The sequence below is a fragment of the Chinchilla lanigera genome, unplaced genomic scaffold (genome assembly GCF_000276665.1).
Source record: "Chinchilla lanigera isolate Chin_1 unplaced genomic scaffold, ChiLan1.0 scaffold00038, whole genome shotgun sequence".
Taxonomy (NCBI): domain Eukaryota; kingdom Metazoa; phylum Chordata; class Mammalia; order Rodentia; family Chinchillidae; genus Chinchilla; species Chinchilla lanigera.
Window position 1 is genome coordinate 4,552,232 of NW_004955439.1, and position 26,533 is coordinate 4,578,764.

General features: G+C 42.0%; 1 long non-coding RNA gene across 1 annotated transcript in view; it reads left to right on the forward strand.

Moving 5' to 3' along the window:
- The window catches only part of LOC102016312, a 55,512-nt gene extending 29,422 nt beyond the window's left edge, over window positions 1–26,090 (forward strand). The window contains exon 4 of the long non-coding RNA XR_261972.1: window positions 25,754–26,090. This is a non-coding gene — a long non-coding RNA (uncharacterized LOC102016312). The remainder of the gene's footprint in view (window positions 1–25,753) is intronic.
- Window positions 26,091–26,533: the final 443 nt, after the last annotated feature.

Below are 26,533 nucleotides of genomic sequence, written 5' to 3' on the forward strand. Positions count from 1 at the left end.
AAGGGCCACTTTTTATTTAAGGACATTCTCTGGGTATACCCTGAATTTAGGGACTTGTTCTTTGTCAGTTAAGAAGAGGTGGTGGAGGTCATTTCATCCCAAGGTTAATGGCAAAGTTTCTTTTTGCTTTTTATCACATCTTCATTTTGAAAACATGTAGTTTCTCTCATTTTACAGTTGAGGAAACAAAGGATAAAAAACTTGTTGAAGTCACATCCTTAGAATTCTTTACAGAAAACTCAGAGGGCTTGAAAGAAGCAATAAGGCTTAGAGGTCATAGTGCCTGGAGGCCAGGTCCCAGGGCAGGTGCCATTCCTAGATAAAGACTTGTACCAGGTGAGGAGGTTTTGGTCAGGAGGCCGAATCACCTGGAGTTAAACAAGTGTCTTAGTTTTTTTTTCCTGAGACAAAATACCCAATGCCCAAAATTAACATAGGAAAGGTTTATTTAGCTCACAGTTTGTGGAGGTTTCAGTCCATAATCAGCTGGCTCCAAGGCAGGGTGGGATGGCATGGCACAGGAGCAGCAGTTCAAGGCAGCCAAAGACAGCAAAAACAACAAGAGCAAAAGAGGGGAGAAGCAAGCCTCTTTATCTCCCTTATATTGTATGTAGGCTCTCCACCCTGGGGGGAGGTGGAGAATCCTTTAACCCACACCATCTCTATGGCTTTCTCTCTCATAAGCTCAGGAGTTTTACAAAGTAAAGACCCTGGCTCCCTGTTGAATTAAACTGTTTTTTTTTTTTTTTGGTTTTTCTCCGGTACCGGGAACCGAACTCACGACCTTGCGCTTGCCAGGCAGGCGCTTTGCCGCTGAGCTAAATCCCCAGCCCCTGAATTAAACTTTTAAACTTCTCTAGTTGACACAATCTATCAACCATTACAATCCACCCCTTGTCAACTTGGCAACCAGACAGATTTTTTTAAAATCAGTTTTTAGATATAAAGACGTGTTTATTTATATCATTTTACAACTTGGACATTATAACATAGGTTTAACAATCTTTAAGAACCAGTATTAAATCTACCAACATGATATTACATTAGAACCATAACATTCTCATCCTGGTCCCCCAAAGACTCATGCACATCCCTTTAGGCAAAAGGTATTTAATCCATTTGCCAGAACTACCAAAATCCTAACAGTTTCAGCATTGCTGAAAAATCCAAGTCCAAAGTCTCCTCTAAGATTTAAGGCAAACTCTTAACGTAAACTCATTTGCACATGAAAACAAAGTTAAATACTTCCAACATTTAATGGCACAAGATAAACATTTTCATTCCAAAAGTTAGGAGCAGGGGGATACAAAGGACTAAAGCAAGTCCAAAATCCAGCAGGGTAAACATTAAGTCCTGTAGTACTCTGGAGTATCAGAAAGAATGGGACTGGGTTGATGCCAGGCTTCTGGCAGAGGTACAATAAAGGCTGGGGACCTATCAGGGCACTGTTTCTTATTTGTGAGGCCCAATTCCATGGCCCTGAGTGAGAATGGTGGGTCATGGGCCGTGATCCTGGGCAGCACCCATTTCACAAATTGTTGGGCTGGTGATGGGAAAAGTTTTTCATATTTCATTTTCTAGAAGGGCCCAGTGAGTGGCTGGGTAGGATAGGCACCCTCAGTCTATACTGCTATAGACAGGAGGCAGGTGACATGCCAAACAAGGCCAGTCCAATCCTTTGGAATCAGTGCTAGTTGATTACAGATTGAGGTAGGAGATTAGGGGTGGGACAAACTAAGTGGGTGGAATGTATCAAAGGTCATAAAACTCATGGCTAACAGGATGAATAAGATGTTCTCTAACAAGGACATGCATAGAATATGAGACCCAAAATGACATCAGGCTTATGGTTGAGCACTGTGGACCAATCAGAAAACTGCTCTTTTCAATGCCTCATTTGAATCTGGTGTTGTTGGCATGACCAATCACTGGTGCTCTTTCCAATTTTTCATTTGCGTGTGGAAACAACCAGTCAAAAGACATGATTCCTGATATTTCATTTACATCTAGAAGGAAGCCAAATACATTTTTCCTTAGGACAGTGTACATCTTTCATAAAGCCAACTTAGTTTCTGACAGGACAACTGTCCCAATATCTTATTTGTGTGATGTGAAAGACAACCCAGGAATTTTGAATAATAAAGGCCCCTTTCCCTTTATCCTCTGTCCCCTGTAAACCTTTTCACCAGCCCACTCTCATCCTGTAGAGAATACCTCTTTTTTTTTCTTCAATAAATGTACACCTTTACTGCCTTTTCTGGTTTCCTGGGTGTCTTGTTGAATTCTTTGTTCAGAAATCAAGAACATGGAAAGAAGTCCTGTGGGACACCTTATCTGATAACAAGGTAACCCAGTAGGTGTCCCTGTTGTCTGGGTGTCTGATTCAAAACAAATTAGGGTGAAGCACTGCAGTGACAGCCATTTACTATATAACTAGACAGTGCCTGAACTAGTGACAAGATATTTAATCAACTATTTTGTTAAAATCTTGTGGAAAATATGTATGTGCTATAAATATTGTCCTAACGATTATAATTAGCTATTTTAAAAAGCATTTGAAAAAAAAATTTGTAAGGATAATTTAGAGGGGTAATGTGCTCCTGATCAACTATTCTTATGGTCCAAGACCTTTTCTAAGGTGTTTTTTTGAAGCAGTGGGGTCTGGAAAGAGGCTTTCCTGGTTGCTATCTTGCTTGTTTCCAAAGCTCCCTTGTGCATAAATATTACAGTCTTTTTTGCAAGCAAGTCAAGATGGAACATTCGCAGATGTGAAATTTTTGGCCCTTGATGTAGTGAGTTACCTAATCTATGCCAGGTCCTTTGTCTCTGGAAAATTACTCAACTACATTCAAATGATAAAATAAATGAATTTAAAAAGGAACACTCCCAGCCTCCACAGTTGTGGCTGTGAGTGGATGTTCACTTCTGCAGTGTGGTAGGAGTGGAAATATTGATGCGTAAATCCTTGCCCATTAGACTGCAGATCTAATTTTGGGGAGGGGAGGGTGGAGGTTAACTATCTCTGATGGTAAAGCTTCAATGGTTGCAAGCTGGAGTCGGGGCAGACTGTTTCTGATCCTAATAGGGTTGCTAACTCCTGGCTTTCTTCCTGTTCCTTTGTAGATCAGCAAATTCAGGTTTATATGCAGCCTTTTTTTTTTTTTTTTTTTTTACTATTTTAGGTCTACGTGAATTATTTCCACGAAAGCTCTCAGAATATTAATATCTATAATTATATTTTGCAAGAGATATTAAGCACTGTTAGCATGTTGTATAGCTTAGTGCTACAAGGCAGCAGCTGTACATTTTTGACATCTGGTTTTCTAATTCTATGCAATGCAGTTTACAGAGTCTTAGTGCCAGGCGCCAATCCACAGTAGCAACATTCTTGCTTGATTTGACTTCAGAGGTGAGTTTCCTGCCTGCCACATAGTGGCTACACCAGTGTCAGCACATGATTCATTGTCAGCTCAAAGGAAAAACAAATTGTACGGAAAGGTGCCAAGCAGGACTACATCAGGGGGTTTTCATGCCTTCTACGTTGTGATCCTGACCTTGTTATCACACATTTGAGGTGGAAACATGACATACTGAAACTGATTTACAAAAACCACACACAGAAACCAGTGTAATGTTTTTAGCTCTTGTGCGGTTACAGCTTACTTCCTCCACACATTTATAGCAAAGGCCTTTGAACATGGCTGGGGGCAGAGAGCCAGCTTCTGATAGGTTGGGGGAAGGTCTGTTTTCTAGTGATGGCTTCTGCAACTTATACTCCTGCTTAGTTTACTGAGGAAAAGTCCTTAGTGGACTCAATTAATACTGCTGTGTTTTTCTATGTCCATTGGCCATCCCAATGTGAGAGCCAATGAATCTGAGCAGCGTAATGAATGGAAACATTCAGAGGACAAACAGGCAGGGGAAATGCCACAGCAGATTATTTTAGAGCCAGGATATCAGAATCAAAACTAACTTAATTCAGTGCATATACAAAACAAGTATAAATTTACATTATATGTCATGGAACTTTAAAAGGTACTGGGGCAATCTCAGTGTGTCAGTTTTCAGAAAGGGACCAGATGAGATTAATGAGCCTTGACATCTCCTTTGTTTTCTTCCTCTGCCATAGAATTCCTGCCTGCTGAGATCCTGGAATATTTCATAAATATGGTATTAGGGTATTTGGAGGACAGGAAGCAGTAAGGCTGGGCACTTCATGCTAAAAACATAATGAGGCTAATTCCACCCTTGGCAGTAATCATTGGGAGCTCTTGGCTGTGTTTCTTAATCCACAAAGTTTTCCAGGATAAAAATGTTTTGAGAATTGCCAATGACACAATGTCAAGCTCACAGGAAGTGTAAACTACGAAGTGGCACAGATGGGTTGGGGTGCTGGAATGAGGCAGTGGGTGACTCAAGGAGAAGGAGGGATTCACCTGGGAGGGATGCTTACTGGTAATTTACAGGTACGAAAAGTGAGTCATTAGATTTGTGGCTCTTCATGACCTGTTCTGGGCCAACCATCTGAGCCGCAGGGCTACCTGCATTCCCTCGATGGCTTGTTTCTTGGAATCTGATTTGTCTGTTCCCCTCTTAGCTTCATCCTGTTAACACACTAGTTAGAAAGGGAGCTGGCTCTTTTCCATAGTGACTTGTCTCTGCTTTTACTTACCTAAACTCCACAGAGAAGGTCTGGAGATCTCTGTAGAAAATTCCATTCTGGGATGGCCTGGCCTGGAAGTGCAGGGCAGCTTTCTCAGCCCCTCTGTCCCATGTAGAAAAGTCCTAGCCCCCAGCAAGTGTCCAAGAGGCAGAGAGGGATCATAATAGATCCGTTGTCACCAGGCCAGTATCAACTCCTTTTGGGAAATGACTTTCCTTTTATTTTTTGGATAGTAAAGAAAACAATTACATTTTCTGTTGAAGTGCATGATCTGTTCTTCATGCAGGAGAACAGAGCATGCCTCCTTGGCCTCAAGATTGTTGAGTTGAAGGCAATTAAGAAGCAGGTGTGGGCTAGCCCTCTGCCCTCCTCTGTTTGCCTAAATCAGCACATAAACTCACAGAGACAAAAGACACCCCGCCCCCTTCCACCATGGAGATCAAAGGTTAACACTGAAGACAACTTTGGACCCTCAAGGGCCTGGAAGTTGCATTAGAGAAATCAGTACTAACCAGCTGTACTAACTTGACTTTGCTGTTTATCTTCCCCTAGTTTGTCATTACTAGAGACTGAAGTCCTTTTCCTTTGTTGCGTCACTTCTCTATAAATCTATGGTTCTTTATTGATGATGCTGTGTAAACTGGAATTCAAAGCCACTTCTGCAAAATTCTCATTCCCTGGGTATCTTGCAAGTGAATACAAAGTGCAAACAAAGTGCACGTAATAATAAGTCTGTCTGTTTTTCTCTTGTGAATCTGTTGCTCATGATGGGCTCCATTCCCACAAAAGGTTTATGAGGGTTGAAGAAAAATTGTCGTTAATCTTCTACAGTAGCCAGCTGAAAAATGGCCAGAGTGTGTTTTCGTTGGTTTGTTTTGCTACACTGGGGGTGGAACCCAGGGCCTGGCATGTGCTATGCTATATCCTCAGCCCTTTTAAAATTTTATTTTGGGGACAAGATCTCACTAAGTTGCCCAGGCTGGCCTCAAGTTTGTGATCCTTCTTCCTCAGGCTTCCAGATAACTGGAATTATTGGCAAGTGCCACTGTGCTTGGCTTGTTTTATTTTCCATTTGATTTGGAAGATTTGGAGGGGTTTGGCAGGATTCACACCACCTGCCTTTATAGCAGAAAACTCCACCCTTCCAAAATATAGCCAAACTAGTGAAAATCGAAGAAGGTTCTGGTTACAAATAGCATCTCCCAGTTGGCAAATGGGGGAGGAGGAGCAGGCTCTAACCTTCCTTCTCCTTCCAGTCCAACACAACAGCCTGGGGTGCAGAGGTCCAGGCCCTACCTGTGTCTCTCTCAGCTTCTTTTTCTCTTTGTTCCTGGGGTGAGCCTCAGTCTGGAGAGCTGACCTGGCTCCTTTTTCCGTTGTCTTTTATGACCTAGTTCCTACAGTTCCAGTTTACCCTCTGATATCCTCAGGCTCTTCTAACCACACTGTATCTGTGGTGGAAATTGAAATTCTAGGTTGAAAGCTATGTTTCCCCGGCCCAGTTAGGCTGGCCAGGGGCTCCAGTCCTCCATCCTTGGAGCCCCAAACTGATACAGCCCTTTCTGAATTATCCCTTTCTGCACCTGCTTCTGCTTGACCTTTGCAGGATCCCTGGAAGAGCTGGTCAGAAACTGTTAGCCCTCTTTTACAAATGGAGAAACTGAGGCTCCCAGCAGTTCAGTAGAAAACCCCTTCTAATGCCTTTTCATTTATATACACCAGCATATGCTTCTAGGTCAACCCATCCACACCTGTACACTCATGTCTTTTTCAAAAACCTTTTAATGCATAAAACTTCTTTCTGCTATGCAGGGCACAACGGTAGATTAATAGGAAAGAAGTGACTCATAACCAGCTGGTTTTTCTCTGCATATCCCAAACAAGCCTTCTACCAACTCTTCCAAAGCTCATACTACTTCTTTAAGGATATTCTTCATTCAGGCATGACAGACAGGTGGCACATCATAGACTACCTGATACATGGGGTTCTATGAATGGAAACATGAGTTGTGTCTCTAAAAATAAGTGATTCTATGAAATTAACATCACAAAAAGAAACTAAAGAAGATTGTGTCAGCTGTTCTAATACAACTGATTACGTAAAATGTGGTCAAAACTGTACATCTGGGTTATAATCAGTTGTGTGGGGGGCGGAACTGCCATTGCTTAGAACTGCCACATAAGGCAGTAATGAAAAGCAGACCGGTTGGCATTTTTCACCGTACTTTTTAGTTCTCTAGACAGTGCACTCAGCTCCCACGGCTTCCTCCTCTCCTCTGTATACCATCAAGTATAACAAATGATTCATACCTCAGTGATTTCATTTTGTCTATTAAATTTTTTAAAATTTATTTTTATTAGTTTTTCTTTTAAAAAAATAAATCTTTCTTCCCACCACTTGGTTGTCAGATGCTGTTTCCCTGCAGCCACTTGCAGGTTTGCACCAGCCAGGTGGAGGCTGGGAAGTGGACTAAAGACCCCTCCCCACGAGGGAAGAGGACCCAGGGTCAGTCTGCTTCCACTCGATGTCCCCAACCCAAACACACTACAGGTGACCAGGCCACCAGCTTGGCCTGTGCCCCGATCCTGGATTCTATCTGGCCCTGATATTAGTCAGGCCAGGCAACATGCACTCACTTCCTCTGGGCCACCAAATTCTGTATATGTCCTACCCAGCTGGCCCCTGCCCCTATACTTGTACTGAAGAATTGTCCAAGCTGTGACGTTGGCATACTTGGAGTGGAGAACGCTTTTGTCTAATCCTTTGCTGCCTGCCCCTCAAACCTCACCAGGAGGACTGAGATCACTGCCACTCTGAGTCAGACTTGACTCTGTGATTTGGACCACTGGGTACTTCCTGGGGGAGGAACAGGGAGGGTGGTGCCTTCTGGTCAGGTCTCAGTGGCATGCTGGTGTTAACAATCAGCTCTCTGGAGAAAAAGAGCCCTGGAATACACAGTAGCCAATTCCTGCGAGGTAAATATTCTCACCATCGCCAACTGTAAGCTATCCACATGATGTTACTGAATGTGGAGCTGGGAAGAGGTGGGCAGCAGCACATGGCTATATAACTCTATCCTCTCTACAGATACAATAGACATATAACCTCAACAGCACAGATAATAGTAAAATGTAAATAATTCGGAAGTGATGAGGGCTTTTTCTTTTCATTTGTTCAATCTGTAAGTTTATGTCATTTAATTTTTAACAATGGCTGTGTTAACAAGCAGCTTGCAAACTTCCTGAAAATGTAACACATGCTTCTCCTGAGCCTGGCTAGACCACTTCCGGCATATCACTGCCTGGTTTCTTTCTCAGACCCCATCTTTCTGAGGCTTCACCTAGACTTCATCACAGGATTTCAGTACTTCTATCAGCCAGAGCCATGTGACTTCTGACCTCCTGGTTGCAAAATTCAATGGCTAAGTCTTGGTCCTTATCCAACTTGGCTTCCAGGGGCCTGTGATGTCTCCTTTGTGAAACGTTCTTCAACTCCATTTTTTTTCCTGCCATTTTTTCAAATCTCTTCTGAGAACCAAGTTCCTCTGCTGGATTTTTAAACATTGGTGTTTCTCAGAATTTGACCATGATGTCTTTTGATCTTCCATTTTCCTTACTCTGAACATGACTAAAATGTTTCCTGAATCCAAACCTTCAGTTCAGATCTCTCCCTTGAGCTCTGATCTTATATGTGCAGCTTCCTGTTGCTCATCACCCCTCCCAACTCATTCTTGACATGTTTTTTCATCAGGAATTCAGGCTTCGAATGATGAATGATCTGTGTCATTCATTTCATCAGTGTTGGTTGAGCACCTACTACATACCAGTCATTGAACAATGTGCCAGTAATGCAGCACTGACAAGCTGCAGTCCCATCTCTTCTGGAATTTATTTAAGGGTAATGATATCACTATCTGCCTTGTGACTTGAGTGAAAATCCTTGAGTCATTCTTGACGTATCTCCCACTTGTTTCTGGCCATTTGGGTCACCTGTCTGGCACTTAGTCTTCTTTTCATCACTGGTTTTCAGACCTCTGTTCCAGCCATGGAGAGCTTTCTCAGCAGCCCCCCGCACGTTTGCCCTATTCGCTCAATCCCTGTACCAGCTCTAATCTTTCTTTTTTTAATTGCCTGCTCCTCCTATTCAGCCCTCAATCTTGGCTTAAAGTCAAGTTTGCCAGTGTAGGTGTACAGATAGACCTTTCAAAACAGTGGACACGAGGATACCATCCATAAATTTTATGTATGTATGTATTTTGTTTGATGTGTGTATGTAGACATCGTAGATTATGACAATTTTCTGATACATGGTCATAAAATGAGTGGTACCACTAAGGCCTTCAATAGGACTACTCCTGTTCACTGGCCTGTCCAGTTTACATTGAATGACTCTTCCCTGTCATGGCTATGTCATACTGGACTGTAACCACCTGTTTATTAGTCTCTATGCTTCTTTGGAAAACGAGCTCTTGAAGGAGAGGGTTGCGTCTTTTGTCACTGTGACTTTCGTCTCTGTGTCTCTCTGGCAGTAAGGACTAGGAAAAGTCCCTAGTGAGTAGTCAATAAAATTTTACTGAGTGAGTGAATACATCAATGGTGGTACAGTGAGGTGGCTGAGGGTACAGCATCCTGAGTTTGAGTTCTAGTGCTGCCTCAAAGATTAAATATTTTTAAATACTTACATTGTTTATGTGTTGTGCTTCCCAGGTCACTTTTCCAGATGCTATTCATCAAAAGTTTGTTTATTATCATTTTAATCCTCCTGAGTTTTACCAGAGAAGCAGCTTATCATAAATAATATGTTATAGGGGGCTGGAGATTTAGCTCAGCAACACAGTGCCTGCCCGGCAAGCGCAAGGTCGTGAGTTTGATTCCCGGTACAGGAAACAAACAAACAAACAAAAAAAGTTATAAATCTTTTTAGCTGTCAACTTCTGGGTTGGGAGAAGTTGTGTAAAAGATTAAATGCTATTCTAAAACTTAATGTGGCATTGTGTGCGATAACGTAACATGCATATATTGTGCTGAAATCCAAGGACACGACTGTCAAAATTAGGTGGATTAGCTGGATTAGCTGGATATTTCCAACTTCTTTATAGCTTGTATCCTGGCATCCATTTGCACCTTGGCACAACTTCCTTCATTGGGGAAATCACCTACTTCCTGTTACCATCGCCCTCTACTGGCTGAATGCAGGTTCTTCCGAAGTGTTTGACTATGTTGCCCCCTAGGGATCCACTTAAGTCTCCCAGGCTCAGTTTTCAAGGAATATTTACTTGCTAGTCAGAGTACCTATTACTTGCACGTGGTGTTAGAAACTACAGCAGTACAGACATGATTCCAAACATCAAAGCCTACATTCAAGGAGCAAGAGACTTTGAGAATCTTGGAAAAGCATAAATCAGGACCTAAAACTGGAAGAACTTTATGCATGTAAAGATGAAGTTATTGTACCTAGGTATGGGTTTTGGATTGCAATTAATAAAGACAAGATCATATTGATGCAGGGCTTTACAATTTACAGACTACTGTGATACGTCTTCAAATTTAACTCTCAGTCAGGCTAGTGAAGATGGTCTTAGTTAAATAGAATAGGAATTGTCTGACATTTATTGTTCACCAAACGTGACTGTTGGCAATCTTGTATCAGGTGACTAATGTTATGCGTCATCTTAAAGGTCATACTTGAAGCAAAGTCTAGTTTCAGATGAAAAAATCCTGTAAGAATGACTCACTGGCATTATCGTCCCACAGCATCTGAGCTTTCTACCTTACTTGCCAGTATTATCTGAGAAAAACAAAGCTATAGCAAGACAGATGTGTTTACTAGAGAGACATCCTCTGAGTAATTCTCAATGTCTGCCTTGCAGCCATGATCCAAGCAATTGTGAAAGGGCACTTTTGGGATTAAAAGCATTTAGCTTTGTTTCTTCCTAGGAATGAGAAGTCAAAAATCATTCTGAAGTAGTTGTTTTTTTTCAAAATACCAAATATCTTTTTTTCTCAAGCAATTGCTTTTAAATCTCTCAAATTAGAGTTTAAATCAGTGACACTGTCACATTATAATCTAAGTAAAATCAAAAAATGAGAAAGGGAGTTTTCTTCCTTTAATCCTTGAGGAAAAAAGATGAACTCCAAAATTATGCCAAATATTCTATTAATAGTCTTCAACGCCTCACACATTCAAAGAGAAATGTCCACAAACTCAGAGCTGGTATTTTTGTATCCCAGATGCATTTTTCCTTACCAGCCAGGGACGAGTGACTAACACTCAGGAACATACGCCAAGAGAGGCCACTGGGGGAGAGAGATGGCTGGGGAGGGTTTCTTCCCAGACATTGTGAAATCCTCTTTCTAGAAGAGAAAGTTTCTTTTGCTTTACATCTAAACCACCCACTGGCCAGGAGAAATGGATAACATGAGAATTTTGGAGGACTCTTTTGGTGCAGAGTGCATGCTTTGAAGCCAGCATCATTGCGAATTCTGTATCTGGAAAACCTGAGGCCAAAGCAGAGCAGGGGATTCTTTGGTTTTAGGCAGATCAGAGGCCTTTCTGCTTCCTGTGGAGAGTCTTGATGGCTAAATGAAAGTAAGGAAGAAATGCAGTTATATTTGTATCCCAAAATGGAAAAGCAGGCTCACCTATTTATTACACATAGGTGGGCAGTTTATGAACTAAAGAGCAAATCCTCCCTGCAGCAAGTGGGAGAGAAGTTGCTTGCTGCGTCCCTTCCTATAACACGATTCTCTCCTGACACTTCCTGGTACTGGGAAGACTCTCCTGGGGTGTCTGGGTAGCCCCTGGGATAATAATGGTACTTCTGGGGTATCTGCACCCCAAACTGGTTACTTTTAATCAAATTTGAATTTATTTGACTTGGGATCAGTACAGTTAGAAACAGTAGAGCTGAGGAAGTCACTCCCTTCCATCCATTTAATTTTGAACACCGTCCTACGGCCACGCCATCTTCCCTTGTCCTAAGAGAGGGAAAAATAGAGTAACAGTAGCTTAAGAGGCCTCTGATGCTCTGAGAGAGAGCATTTTGTGTTGAATCTCCGAGCCTGACCTTCAGTCACCTTCACCCTCCTCAAACCTTTTTAAGGGTTTGTGATTATGCACTACCTGTGATTAAGCTCAGTGATTTCTGAGACAAGCGCGTGCATTGAGAGCTGCTGAGATGACTCAACACAGTGTCAGTGCTTCCTGTTAATCATACCTAGGGATCCCAGGGAGGCACCTGGGCTGAGGTGCACATCCTTTACATTCTGAAAGTCTGATTTATTGGGGCCTGAGGCTGCTGTGTGCTGGCATCTGTGTGCAGTGCTTTTGCTATCCTCTCACCCTGGAACCATCTTTCTGTTTGTGCCATTTCTTTCGACAGCAGGGACTTGCCCTGAGTACAGTTTCCCATGATCTTCAATGAATGCAGCCACTTTCCACATGCTGTCTAGTGTACCCTTGCAGTTCATTGCTCATCATACACAAGAGCCTGGAAAATACTTGTTCATCACACAGTAACAGGATCAGAAGATAAGATGAATCTTTTAAACTTATTTTCCAAGAAGCAGCTATTAATTGGAGGATGACTGACATTTTGTTTCCTTCAGGAGCTCAACTTGAAAACACGGATCCATTTGCCTGGGGAGACTAGCTGGATACCAGCTGTACAGAAACACTGGGGACAGGGTAGCATTTCCTCTCCCTGAGACTGGTGCCCTTTTTAGCAGTGCTTTAGCCTCCTGAAATAGTTTCCCAAAAGTTGTAACTGAAGGCCAGTCAGGCTGCTGGAGATAGTATGTGCTGGGCAAAGGCGAAGCTTGTTGGGACCTGGTGGGGAGAGATGCCTGTAGTCCCATGAGTGGGCCCTTTTGGTTCCGGTGGTTGGGTCACAGTGCAGAGAGGGATTAGCCTTTAAAACAAGCTCTAGGAGTATGTCAACCTGCTCAGAGGTCTGCACAGCCGCTTTATTCCCTGCACTCTTATTCTGACTGCAGCATTTGATGACTTGGGATTGCTGATGGCACAATTAGGAGGGAGAACACTCATTCAGAAATTTTGCTCTGGAACCCAAAGGTGCTGAGTTGTACCATTGTCACAACACACAAACACACTCATTTTGTACACTGTGTGATGTATGTACAGACCAAGTTTCAGAAAGCACTTTTTATTGAGTCTCAAAACAAGTTGTAATAAATACAGACACTGTTAGTTGCGTACCCATCTTCTTCCTTGCTCTCTCTCTCTTTGTTTTGTATTTTTTGTTTTTTGACAGAGTCTTGCTATGTAAAGAAAGCAGGCTGACCTTGAAATTGGTTATATAGGCCAAGCTGGCCTTGAAACTCACAGAGATCCTACTGCCTCAGCCTCCCGAGTGCTAGGATTACAGCCATGTACCACCACACCCAGATTCTTCCTTGCTCTTATCTAGAATGATTTCTCTGGGCTTCCCATTTTCCATCCTAGGTGCAGAATCTTGATGACTCTGAAAAATAGTGGTGGCCCTGGAGATTGGTGTAGGAATAAAGATATGGCCTAGTTATGGCCAACAAGATACTGGAGGAAATCTTCATATCTAGAGGGGATTGAGAGTTAGTTGGCGCATGTGCAAAAGGGAGTAGGAAGTTTATCTTGGGGTTGGGAAGAAGAACAAAGAGATGTGTGTCCTGGTCTCAGTTCTTCAACTGATTTTTTGAAAATGTCAGTGAAGCCAAGAGCCTCTGTAATCCCAGCACTCTGGGAAGCTGAGGCAGGGAGATTGCAGATTCAAGCCTAGGATGGCCAACCTAATGAGAAATTGGCTCAAAATAAAAAATGGGCTGGGGATGTAGCTCAGTGTAAAGGCCTGGGGTTCAATCCTTAGTACTGTTCCTTCTTCCCCCAAAAGGGAACGACTGCTATGGTGTTTGATTTGGTCAGGTAGGGCTAGGGACTGTGTGCTCAGAGAGAGAGAGGAAGAGAGAGAGAGAATGTATGCACACCTGTGTGCTTTGTCCAGCTCTGTGTGGCTTCATCTGTGTTGATCTGTGCTAGGAAACTCCTTTTTTGTAGGTGCTTTTTTATTCTTTGTCTCAGAGAATGTACTTGCTCAGAGTTTACGCTTCACATGTCTTCCCTAATTTTAATTGCCAGAGTCAGAGTCTTTCCAAAAAGCTCCCTAGAAGCATCTGCCACGCAGTGTGTCCATCCGGAAAGGCTCCTTCCTCTCCTGGCCAGGCCTTTCCTCGCCCCGGGTCTCTGGCCCAAGCTTGGGAGGGTGTCTCATTGCATCTACTGGCAGGAAGAGTAACTTCCGGAAAGCGATTGCTCTGTTGGGCAGGCAAAGGGCCCCTTGATGCAGCATATTGAAGGACCTCGTGGATTCTTCTACTGGCAGCAGAAGATCAGGAGCATAATTTAACTACTTTATGCTCAACATTTCATCAGTTATAAACAATTACTAACCAGTTTTATAAATTTACATTTCTTATGGATTTCTTTTATAAGAGAAATAACTTGTAAGATTCTATGCAAGCTCAATTTTAGAATATGTACTTTAACTTTTAGGAGAAACACACATCATGTTTCAAGATTTCATGTAATCATTACATAAAAAACTGATAACTAAGTCTAAATTAAACAGTAACTCCTGGTAGATCAGATTCCTGAATTCTGCTTATATGCTGTCATTTATTTGGTTTTTTCTTTTTTTTTTTTTTTTTGGTTTTTGAGGTTTTGAGACAGGGTCTCGCTGTATAGTCCAGTGTGAACTCACTGTGTAGCATAGGCTGGCCTCAAACTCCCAGAGATCCTCTTGCCTCAGACTCCTGAGTGTTGGGATTACACGCCCAGTTTAGGCTGTCTTTTTAAAATTTCAATATTTTGGGCATTTTTACTGATCCCTGTTTTAGATTCTATATCTGTCCTTTTGTGCTCATATTACTAGAAGAATCAAATTCCAGGGCTAGGGAGTTTTGATGAAAAATTATAGAATAACATCGCATTTTGCCTAAATTTATTTGCTTCCATGCTTTCAAATGTATAGTTGGAGAATGTTAAAAAAAAAAGACAATTTTTTTATTTTAAAGGGAATAAGAAAAACAATAACAAAATAGCAACAACAAAGAAAAACAAAACAACACAAAAACAATAGAAATGATACAGGATTTCAAAACAAAATGATAAGAATTAACAATAGTTGTTATATTATATATTGTTTTCTTCAATGAAGTTGCTCAGATTACCAGAATTAAGAATGCAAGGTTGATCAAACAGTTAAAGAGAATGGAAAGTAATAAAAAAAAACCCATTAGAAACGATACAAAGCGTCGTTCAACAGGTGGTAGGAATTTAACAATGATTGTTACATTGCATATTATTGTTTTTGAATTAGTTGTTCAGATGAAAAGACAATTTTTGATTAAGGTAGATAGGAGCTCTAAGTTTAAGAAGCCTCCTAGGCTGGGCATGGTGGTGCATGCCTGTAATCCCAGCTCTTGGGAAGCTGAGGCAAGAGGATCACCAGGAGTTCAAGGCCAGCCTGAATTAGAGTGAGACCTTGCCTCAAAAAACAAACAACCTAAAAAGAAGAGGTTTCTTGAACTCTTTCAGGAAAGCAGCTGCTTGTGGGATATGTTTATTTACCCGGCTTTCTTCCCTTTTAGGTAAATCTTTCCTATTATTGTCCTTGGCTTCATTAAATGAAAAAAGAAACGTGATCTTTTAGTGGTCTGCTCTTTCTTGGCCTAGGAAAGAGAAAGTGAAGGCACAAGTTACCCCAGGCAGAATGGAAATGCTGAATGTCCTAGGTCAGCTTTTCCCGGGGTTAAAATCAGCGCTGTGCAGCATCAGCTTTCCTTGACTGGAGGAATCACAGAGGGAACAACAGTGATGGCACTGACTATATGGGGAGGGTGTCTGTGTCCGCAGAGGACACAGGTTCAGATGGGAGGGACAGGTTTATTAGGTTTGGATAGGAGGGGTGAGGATGAAGGTAAGTTTCTGAAGCAAAATACAAAAATGCAGACCTAGACTTTCATCAAAGTCAAAAATGCCTTCTTTCTCCAAGAGAGCCACAGCTTTCCTGTACTCTTGGCTGCAACTATAATGGTTGCTGTTACTAATGGAGCACCTGCTGTATATTCAGCTCTTGACATACATAATTTCTACTTCTCACAATAACCTAGCCGGAAAGGTAATTTTTTCCCTAGTCTGTAGGTGAAGGGGCAGAGGCGTGGGAATACTGTAAACTGTCTAAATAACACAGTGAATAAATGATGAAATTGGACTTTAGCTTGCACTGTACTTGACTTGAAAACATATTCCATTTCCATGTACCATTCTGCCTTTGTGTATCACAGAGGTTCTTGTCCTCCTTAAAGCTAGAAGGGAAAAGTCCAGATAGAGCAAGGAAAATGCCATTGTTATCGTATTGTTGCTCAAAGGGAATGGGTGCTGGGTGTGTCGTTCTGGGCCTTCCTTGGTTCCAAGACTGTCTCCCACAGTGCAGGAGAGTGGAGTAAGGAATCAGGCGATTGGGAAGAGGGGTCTGTGCACTCCTGGAGGGAGTTGGTTCCATTTGAGTGGACAATGGAAGCAGGAGAAAAGTGTGTGTGCTTTCTGCTGGATGTTGTCTCTACCTATCTGCGTGGCAGCAGTGGGATTCAATTTTCCTATGCGTCCCATCAATTATTATGGGATATAATTATATTGAAGACTGTGCCTGGAGATTGCACTGATATAGTTAAGCAGCCATACAAGACATTTACACCCACAGAGCATTCCTGGTGAGGTCACGGAGACATGATGGAGCATGCACAGAGGCATTGGCAGGAGGTCAGGAGAGACGAGGGGTGCTGCTCACCTATGTTGGGGACACCCAGGAGAAACCACGACCATATAAAAAGAACTACCATCTTCAGTGCTGAGCATTTACCATGTTTCAGGCATTCTATTTGTGGTTTCATATTCAATGTATCATTTAATTTTCATTTCCACTCCTCCAATTTACTCTTAAAGAAAAAGATTTATTTATAATTAAAGTAGGTAACTTTGAGAAGCACTTTGAACCTTGGAAAATACAGTTTCCATAAAACTACAAGAGCATGCTCAAACACTGCTCAAATTAACTTTTTTACCACTATGAAAATTTACTAAAGGCTTGTGGCAATACTAGAACATTTATTGAAGTTGAATGGCTGAATCTTGGTAAGAGCAATGTGCCTCATGGAATTTTTTCTGTTTATCCATTATTGTTTTTACTGTACTAGGTCTCTGATGCTCTCATCACTTGTACAGAATGTGGGCCTGTGAAATCAACTCTGACCATCTGTTCATTTACAAGAGCATCATCTCACAGTGTCTTCATCAGTAGGGCTGTTTGGTCCCTCAGACAGGACTGGTGCTGTGCCTCAGATTTGTGCTGAGGCTCCCCCAAATGATGGAGACATAAACAGAATTAAATCCAAAATATACAAATAACATTAATAAAGATTTTACTAAATGTCTGAAAATGTCATAGGTCCATGCTATCAGTCCTTAAGTTCAGTATTCATAAAGCTTTCATTACTGTTATGGCTTGTGTTTGGATGTCCCCACAAAGCCTCATGCAGTCATAGGTGGGGCTTTTTTGGAGATGGCTGGATCCAGAGTATGTGACGCTGGAACTGATTCATGATGCAATGCTAGGCTCAAGGGCACTAGATTAAGGGTGTGAGTGTTACCCACCCTAAGTATCCTGGATAAGATATAAAGGATAGAAAGAGCTGTGGTCATCCCTTGCTTGTTTTGCTACCTTCTGCCTGTCATGAACTGTTTCTCTTCTGCACTGCCTGCCATGCCACCCTGCCTAGGAGCCAGCTGATTATGGACCAAACCTTCTACAAACCGGGAGCTAAATAAACCATCTCCCCTTTAATTGCAGGTGTTGGATATTCTGTCTCAGCAATGAGAAAAGTGACTAAGACAATTACTTGAGCAGATTATCTGTGGATTAAGCTTTTTCTTTCACTTTATAGAAATTCCTGAGTATTCTGCTCATCTCCAGGAAATGATTGCCAATCCTAAATTAAAGGAGAGACTGAGAGCAAAACAAATAAATTTCAAAATAGTATGATAAAATTATATTCAGAGTAGGATTTGGGCACTTATTAGTATGTTTTTTTTTTTTTTTCTTATTAGTATGTTTGATGTGCTATGGTCCCCCAAAATCAGAGTGCTAGGATATGGGGAGTTCATTAAGTGGTTTGGTTCTGAGCATTCAGGGCTTTACAAGTGTGATTATTACACTGCAGAAAAGTCAATTAACTAATCTGAAAAATCCCTAGGAAGAGGAATGTCATTGCCCCAAAAACATCAGCCGGGAACCCCTGGAAAGTACTGGAGCAGTGGTTTCCAAATCCACGTGACTGTTCAGCTTGCTGGGGAAGGAAGCAGGGTGGTACTTGGAGGTGGTGTCTTAACCAGATTGCAGTGAATCTGACAACTGGCCAGGTTTGGGAGCTACTGGCCTTTAACCAAAGATCCTCCCATTTCGTGTCACCTCATTACATTTCATTTTGTCCTTGGTTTGCCCTCTGAAAAAGAACAGCTAATCACTCTCATCTGACCACATTTGTGCCTGAACTTGACGGCTGCCAAGTCTTTCTTCGGCAAGCAGCAGGATGAGCCCAGGGCCGTCCATAAACATCGGACCACAGATTTGTCTTCTTCCTTTTCCTTCTCAAGCTTCCCCTAGCCCACAGTGACTTTCTTCCCTGCATGCCCCACCCCATCCTCTCTCATCCTTGGCTTCCTCCTTCATTGCCTTTCTCAACTTTGATGCTAGCCAGAGCATTTTTTCTCTTTCTTGCTCTTTCATTCCAAGTCACAGCTTCTGCAAGACATTTTCTATTCTTGTTCTGCAATAACAGGCAGCCACAGAGATTTCAGAGCTCTTACTGCTAGAGGCCAAGAGGCTGGACAAGGAAACAAACAGTGTTGTACCCTGCTGAGACCATCAGCAGCTCCACAGGGTGTGGTGGGGAGGGAGGAGGGGAGGACAGAGGCTGCCTTTGCTCTTCTGGGCATTTTCCCCTTTTTCTGGGCAGGAAGTCAGTTGGATGGATAGAATTATGGAACCAGGTGGGCTGATATTTTACTAATTCAGGCCAGAGGGTGGAAGGAGTTTCTGTGCTGGAAATGTGATGCCTTGATAATTTTAGTAAGAGTCTTATTTTGGGTGCAAAGGTTGAAATGGATGTTTTTCTTCCTTGGGGGAAGCCTTCCTCCATGGAGGTCATGCGTTTGCTTGATTCGTGCAGAGGGAATGCCACTGATATTCAGCATTTACCACCTGGCCCATGGCACACCACAAAAACTGCAGATGTACTTATTTTTAATGGAAGGCAGCTCACTGTAAATTGAAAACTGGAAGGAAGATAATTTTCTTGCTTGCTGCATGAGACCTGACAATAACACCAGCAGCAGCAATACCTGATGCACTGGCTCTGGATGTGATCTGTGATTCATTTATTTCAGAATCACCCGGGAATAACAGGTAAAAATGCAGATTCCTGACAGCAGACTGTTTGTGGTGTGAGGCTCAGCAGTCTGCATATTTAGCTAGACTTTGAGTCTCTAGGACACTGAAGTTTAAGAATCATTGATTGAAAGAGTATTGTGCTGCAGACTTTATCTGATTAGAGAAAATCTTTACAGCAATCTTATAAAGTAAGTATTACTATCTCCATTTTTACATTGAAGCTTAGGGAAGTTGAATAACATTTCTAAGGCCATACAGCTGGCAAATGGCAAAGCCAGGACTCTGGGTGCATGTCATTTGAAAGCCTGGGCCCTTACCAGATTGCCCCCACATCCCCTCAAAAGGGCCCTGCCTGCCAGGCCTTTGAAGAACCCTGAGACAGCTTTCAGTGGGTTCCAGAAAGACCTCAACTTTGGGGGAACCAAGCGAATTGTGAATTCTCTTCTCCAGCAATCACTGTCTCTACTCCCCTGTTGATGTGTGGTGCTGGGTCCTCTGAGGTACAATCCTAACCCTTTTTCTAATTTTTTGAGACAAGGTTTCGCTAAGGCTCTAAGTTGCTCAGGCTGGACTTGAACTTTCTATCCTCTTGCCTCAGCCTCTCACACTGCTGGGATTATAGGCAGATACTACCATGTCTAAATTGGCAGTTATCTTTTTGGAAACTAATGATTAGAAGCAAAGTGTGGCTGATGTTATTGGGAACACACATGACATTCATTTGGTTCCCTCCCAGTGCTGGGTGGCTTTGTGCTCCTGGGAGGGAACAGGCCCTGCTCCAGCCCTCAGTGTGTGAAACATCCGTTCTTGTCAGTGACTCAGCACCAGGCAAGGGACCCGGTTCTTATGAATGAGATGTTTGGGGGAGTGTGCTGGAGGCTTCTGAGGGTGGGCCAGGCTGCTCTAGAGGAAGAAATCATGCCCACATGTCCCATGACTGTCTAAGCACTGTAGACTCCTGGTAAACTGTGCTACTGCCTATTAACAAAAGCCCAGGTCTAGTCTTCAGGTTCCAAACAAGACTCACTGAAGCTCTTTGAGAAGATAAAACACCTTTAGTCTGAAATTAGTGGGAGGCTCAGTTAGGACCTTGATGTCTGTGACAGAGCGGTCACAGGGCCTGATTAACAGAGGAAGCCCTGAACTTCTGCTTATATTTTCAAAGCCTTATTAGGCCTCAGCTCGGCTTTCTGCCCCCTTTCTGGGTATTCAGTTGGCAACTTCTTCACCCGGAAGAGCCAACTTCCTCACTTGGCACTGTCCTGTGAGTTTGTCAGGATGAGGACCACCCTGGGAATCCATCTCTGTCCCTCCCAACTTCATGTGAAGCAGGTTTTCCCAGCCTTATTGTGCAATGGCCTTCATCTTCCTGGTAGGTTTCCGCCAATCTGTGGTGAGTGTCTTAGCCTGAATCCAGTTCAGAAATTCTTCTTAGAGGTGCTTTTTATTTTCTTGGAACAAAATATAATAAAGCAAATATTTTTCACTTGTTTTTAGAAATACAATTTTCTTCTCCAATTACTGCAACCATATAGGCTCACTGCAGAGAATTAGGAAGTCACCATAGAGCACATACACAAAAACAAATCCCAAACAGTATAATTCTGACACTGGAGGTAATCACTGTTGAAACTATATACATGTATTTATTTCCTGTTATTGTTTATATCTACATGTCCCCCGAAAGCCTCATGCATTGATAGGCAGGGCTTTGGGGAGGTAGGTGGATCATAAGTGTGTTTTACTGGATTATAGGTGTGATAGCTTGTCATTCTAGGAGTGGTTGAATGGATTTACTGAAGACAGAAAACCCACTCTGGTTGAGTACAACCAATCAATAGGCTTATAGCCTAAATGGAATAAAAAGGGAAAGGAAGGCTCACTGCAGGCTGCTTCCTGTCTGCCAGGCCGGGTGCTGTTTTTCCTCTGCCATTCTCCTGTGCCATGCTGCCTTGCCTTGGAGCCAGCCAACTATGGACTGAGACCTCTACAAAGTGTGAGCCATTTCCTCCTTTAACTTGTAAGTGTTGGGTATTTTGTCCCAGCAATGAGAAAGTAAGTAAGATATTTCTTTGTCACATTACTTAAATATTATGTGACCCTTGAAATTATTAATATTTACATCAGGAAGATAATGATCATCATTGTGATTCATAATTTTTTTATTATTCTTATCATGGACAGTTATTGTGGTTGCTGTCACACAACACTGAGTAGAATTTCTGTGTTGACAAAGGGTGTCTAATCTGACAAGGTGACTAGGAGTGTTATCCTAAATACACAGATGCACACTACTATCCACAGGCTGCAACTGTACTGCCTAAAGCCCCTTTGAAGCTGAGCTTTCTGAAATATTCCACATCTCCTTTGGAATAGGAACCTTTTCCTGCTTGCTGAGGAGACTAGGGAAGGGTGGCTTGTCTTTCTCTGAGTCTATGGAAAAATGTAGACAATGGCATAGTTCTAGCAACCACATGTGCAAGCTTGAAGCCAAAGAGAGGACCCCCCTAGGACATGCCTGTTCACATGAAATTTTCTAAGCCAAATGGGGGCCTTTCCCCCGGGATGGCAGAAGGCTTTCTCTTCAGCCAGAGCCCCTCCACTTTAATTTTTCTGTCAATGTAGGAGCCTGGGAGCTGCCATGGCCTGAAAATGATGTGCCTGGAGGGCATTCTAGGACTGCCTGAGCCTTGGGAAATGTTCCAAATACTCTCAGGTGGCCATAGAAGGGGGAAGATCTACCTCAAGACATGGACAGGGCCATTTGCCTGTCTGAGCAACCTCAGAATTTTCTAAGTCCCTCAGGAAAGCCTGGGGTAGGGTACTGGCTATGTCACCTTGATTGGCTGAAAAGCATCTTCAAGGAAGCCCTCCCACAGCCCTGGGAAGGAATGTGGAAACTGAGATGCTGCCACCATGAGCGGTCCAGGAAGATGAGAGAGGAGCAAGATTTTATTTTAAAACAGGTTTGTTTTAGAGTAGGAGAGTAGACTCTTCTGCTCTCTGTAGTGAATGTGCTTTCTTTTTTGATTAACCAGCAATGACTGCCCCTTCTTTTAGTATAGTATCCTGATTTCCTTATGGGCAATAAGGTCCCATCCTACTCTCCTTCAAGAACTTCACAGACGTTTCTCAAGAGAAGAGACAAATGATTGGCAAGTTTATTTATGCAGAGAAGCACAACCTCACTAATCATTGGACAATGTGAATCAAAACCACCTCATAACTGCAAGGGCAGCTATTATTAAGGGGGGAAAAATAACAAGTATTGGTAGGGGTATGGAGAAAGGGGACCCTTGTACACAGTTGGTGGGAATGTAAATTGGTGCAACTATTATGGGTAACAGTATGGAGGTTCCTCACAAAAATAAAATCAAAATTATCTTACGATTCAGCATTCCTACTTCTGGGCATGTATCCAAAGAATATGAAATCAGAATATCAATGAGATGAGTATCTATATTCCATATTCATCACATTACTATTTGGCAATAGTGAAGACATGGAATCAAACTAAATTTCTATTAATGGATGAATGAATAAAAAATGTGGTATATATGTGCATATGCATGCATGTGTATATGTATGTATGCATACACAATGGAACATTATTCAACCTTAAAAATTTGTGAGATATTTTTTGACAACATGGATGAACCTGGAAGACATTATGCTAAATGAAATAAACCATACACAGAAAGACAAATATTACACAACTTCATTTATATGTGGAATCTAAAAAAGCCAAGCTTACAAAAGCAGAGAGTAGGATGGTGGTTTCCAGAGACTCTGAAGGTAAGGAAATGAGATGTTGGTCAAAGTGTCCAAAGTTTCAGTTACGCAACATGGTACATTCTGGAGGTGTAATAGACAGCATGGTCACTACAACTGGTAATACTGCTTTGCATATGTGAAATTACCAAGGAGTTGATCATAAGTGTTCTTACCACATACACCACACACAGATTGTGAGTGGGTGACATGATGGGTGTGTTAATTAGTGTGATTATGATAATTGTTTATATATATATTTATATAAAACATTGTATACCTTACATGTATACAATTTTTATTCATCAGGCATACTTTAATAAGACTAGGAGAAATAAAATAGATCAGCAACAAAAAATTTAAAAAGATATGTTTGCGCAAGTGATCCAGGCCTATGTCAGGAAGAGCTTTGGGATAAACCCAGTGAGATACAGAATATGAGAAGGTTCCAAGAGCTTCAAAAACAGCTTTGTGAACTCTTAGGTGTTTGGTGAGAGGAGTTGGGGGCTTACAACTGCTTCCCTACTTACCTGCAATCTGACCTCACTGCTAGAATGTCTAAGCAGGCTCCTCGCTGTCTCCAGACTCACCTCATACCAAAGGTCCACCTCTGTTTGGGGGTCAGGGTTACCCTCATTAGATTGGCAGCCTGAGGTCTCCATGAGGTTGCCTAGCTGGGCCTTGAGCAAGAAGTGCCCAATTAAATGTAGGACACAGAAGGGGGTCTCTAAGTAGAGACTGATACCCTTAGTAGATTTTTATAATTGATCCTGCAGATTATTCCTACACTTAGAAGCAGAACTAAATATCGTTAGTGGTATCTAAACTGAACAGGGCATCATCCCAAAGTCTCACTACTTGACCCGGACCTACTAGGCAAACCCCAGGAGGTCAAGCTGGGACTTTGCACAGCAGGGACACATTCCAAGCAAACATCTTAAAGTATTATGAACTTAACTCAGAAATCATTCTAATCTCATGTTCCCAGCAAGGTAAAGAAACATATCCTTCAACACAATGAGCAAATAGCCATCAGAAGATGAACAGATACCGGTCATGGCTTCTATCTCCTGTTTGCATTTATTTAATTTTCCAGGACTGCAGGTTGAGCCAGGTCCTTTACGCTGAGCTACATCCCCGGTCTTTTTTATTTTTTATTTAAGACAGGGTTTTTCTCAGTTGCTAAGTTACCCAGGTTGGGCTCAAATTTGCAATCTTTTTGCCTCAGCCTCTTAGAAAGCTAGAATTATAGGTGTGCACTGTCACACCCAGCTACTTCCTGCTTCTTAGGAAAAGAAACCATACCCTCCCTCCCATTTGTTTATCCCTTCCTTCAAATAACTCCAATTTATTAGAGAAAAAAATTGGAAAATATAGATAATGAAAATAAAAACCATCTATTAGCCATCTACCACTACTGGTAATTTGGTTTATAGCCTTCCATTCTTTTTTTAAGCAATAGATTATTGAGATATAATTCACAGATCATAGGGTTCACCCACTTAACAAGTACAGTACAATTGCTTTTAGCATATTCACAGAGTTCTGCATCCATCACCACACAACCAATTTTAGGGTATTTCCATTCCTCCAAAAAAAAAAAAAAAAATACTGTTGTACTCGTCAGCCCTCATGATGAATTCCTCACCTCCCAGCCCATGCTAGCCTTGGGCAACCACTGGTCTACTTCCTATTCTGTATATTCCATGTGAATGAAATCACGTATCATGTGATCCTTTGTCTCTGCTTCCTTCACTTATCTTGCTGGGGTGAATTTATCTGTATTGAGCATGGTCTGGGCTAGTAAATTTATGGTTAGAAGAATTTCTTCTTTCTTAGATATTGAAAGAGTGAATTATACTTTGTTTTTATCTTTTCAGGTTTAATTTTTAATGTTTAAACCTTTGTTTAAACCTGGTGTTTAAAATTTTGTTTAATGTATAAACCTTTGTTTTGTTTGGAAGCCTGAGGCAGGGGCATCACCATTATTCCAAAGGGAGGTATAAAGGCAAATGTAGAAACTGATTTCAGCACCATGGTTAAGGGAGCTTAACCATGTCATACTGATTCACTCCTTCTTAATTCCTGCCATGCATGGCTGATGTCACTGATTTGAGAATTAATCATGCTTAACCCCTATGTCAAGGGGAGGTGGTCATGTATGTATGTATGTATGTATATATGTATGAATTTAGAGATAGGGTCTCACTATGTAGTGCAGGCTGGCCTTGAACTTGCTTATGAAGCCTGGGCTGGCCTCGAATTAACAGCAATCCTGCCTCAGCCTTCTGTGTACTAGGTTTGCATGAAAAATAGTCTGGATGGGATTAATGATCTGAAGAGATTCAGAAAAAAATGAGCAAGCTTCAAGAAAGCCATAGAAACTACTCAAAAGGAAACATACAATTAAAAAAATTAAATTAAATTAATTAAAGATAGGCTGATTGGGGCTGACTTTTTTGATCCCTAGTTTTCAAGGTTGATTATTTTCCAGCTGGGTCTTATTTTGGGGGAAACATGGTAGGACTGAAGCATACTAATGATCATCCATCACAGCATTGTGTTAATTCACACATGTGATTTTAACAAGACTGAATGTGCTCCATCTTCTCTTCTCCTGTGGCCTGAGCAGCAGTCATGACTTTAAAAGGTAGGCATAATATTATACTCTTGAAAACCAATGGGACCTGATGAATGTGGTATCTCTCTAATCAGCTGAACATAGTTCAGCCTCATTTAACCAGCTTTGAATCACAAGTGGGAGGTCTGGACCTTGTCTCAGAGCTGGATAATAACAAGTATGTTTTTGTTTCTGCCCCAGGCTCCTGATACAGAGCTCCTAAAACTCTTGAAATCTGTAGAGCAGTGAGAGTACTTCTGGTATGCTAATGAGATGATTCTTGGCTCAGGGTCCCCTAAAGCTTCAGGATAGAGGCTCATCCCCCAGAAGATCAACCACCTGATTAGAGTTTGGAACCTGAAGCCCCCTTCCCAGACCCTTGGAAAGGGAGGAGGAGCTGGACTTTGAGTTAATTACCAATGGCTGATGAGTTAATCATGCCTTCTTAATGGAGCCTGCGAGGGAAATTCTAGAAGAATGGTGAACACATTGAGGTGAACTTGGAAAGGGCTCAGAAGATCTATGGCCCTACACAACTCCTTGCTCTCACATCCTTTACATTTGGTTGTTTCTTGAGTTTTATCATTTATAATAAACTGGTCATCGTATGTAAAGGACTTTCCTGAGTTCTACAATTTATTCTAGTAAATTATTGGATTTGTGGAGAGGGTTGGTTCCACTTGGCTCCACTTGGTCAGAAGTACAGTGGCCTGTGCTTTCGATTGGTGTCAGAAGTGGGGTGAGTGTTGTGGTACTGAGCCCTTAACTTGTGGGGTCTGTGCTGACTCCAGGTATCAGAGTTGAATTGAATTATAGGACACCTAGTAGGTGTCTAGAGAGTTTGGAAATGGCTGCCATGAAGAAAAATTCTACACATTTTGTGTCAAAATTGTAAGCAAAACCAATTTGGTTGGAGGGAAGGAGATGTCACCCTGAGGACTTGTTCCTACTATGAATGAAAACTTACTGAAGCTGTTGTCC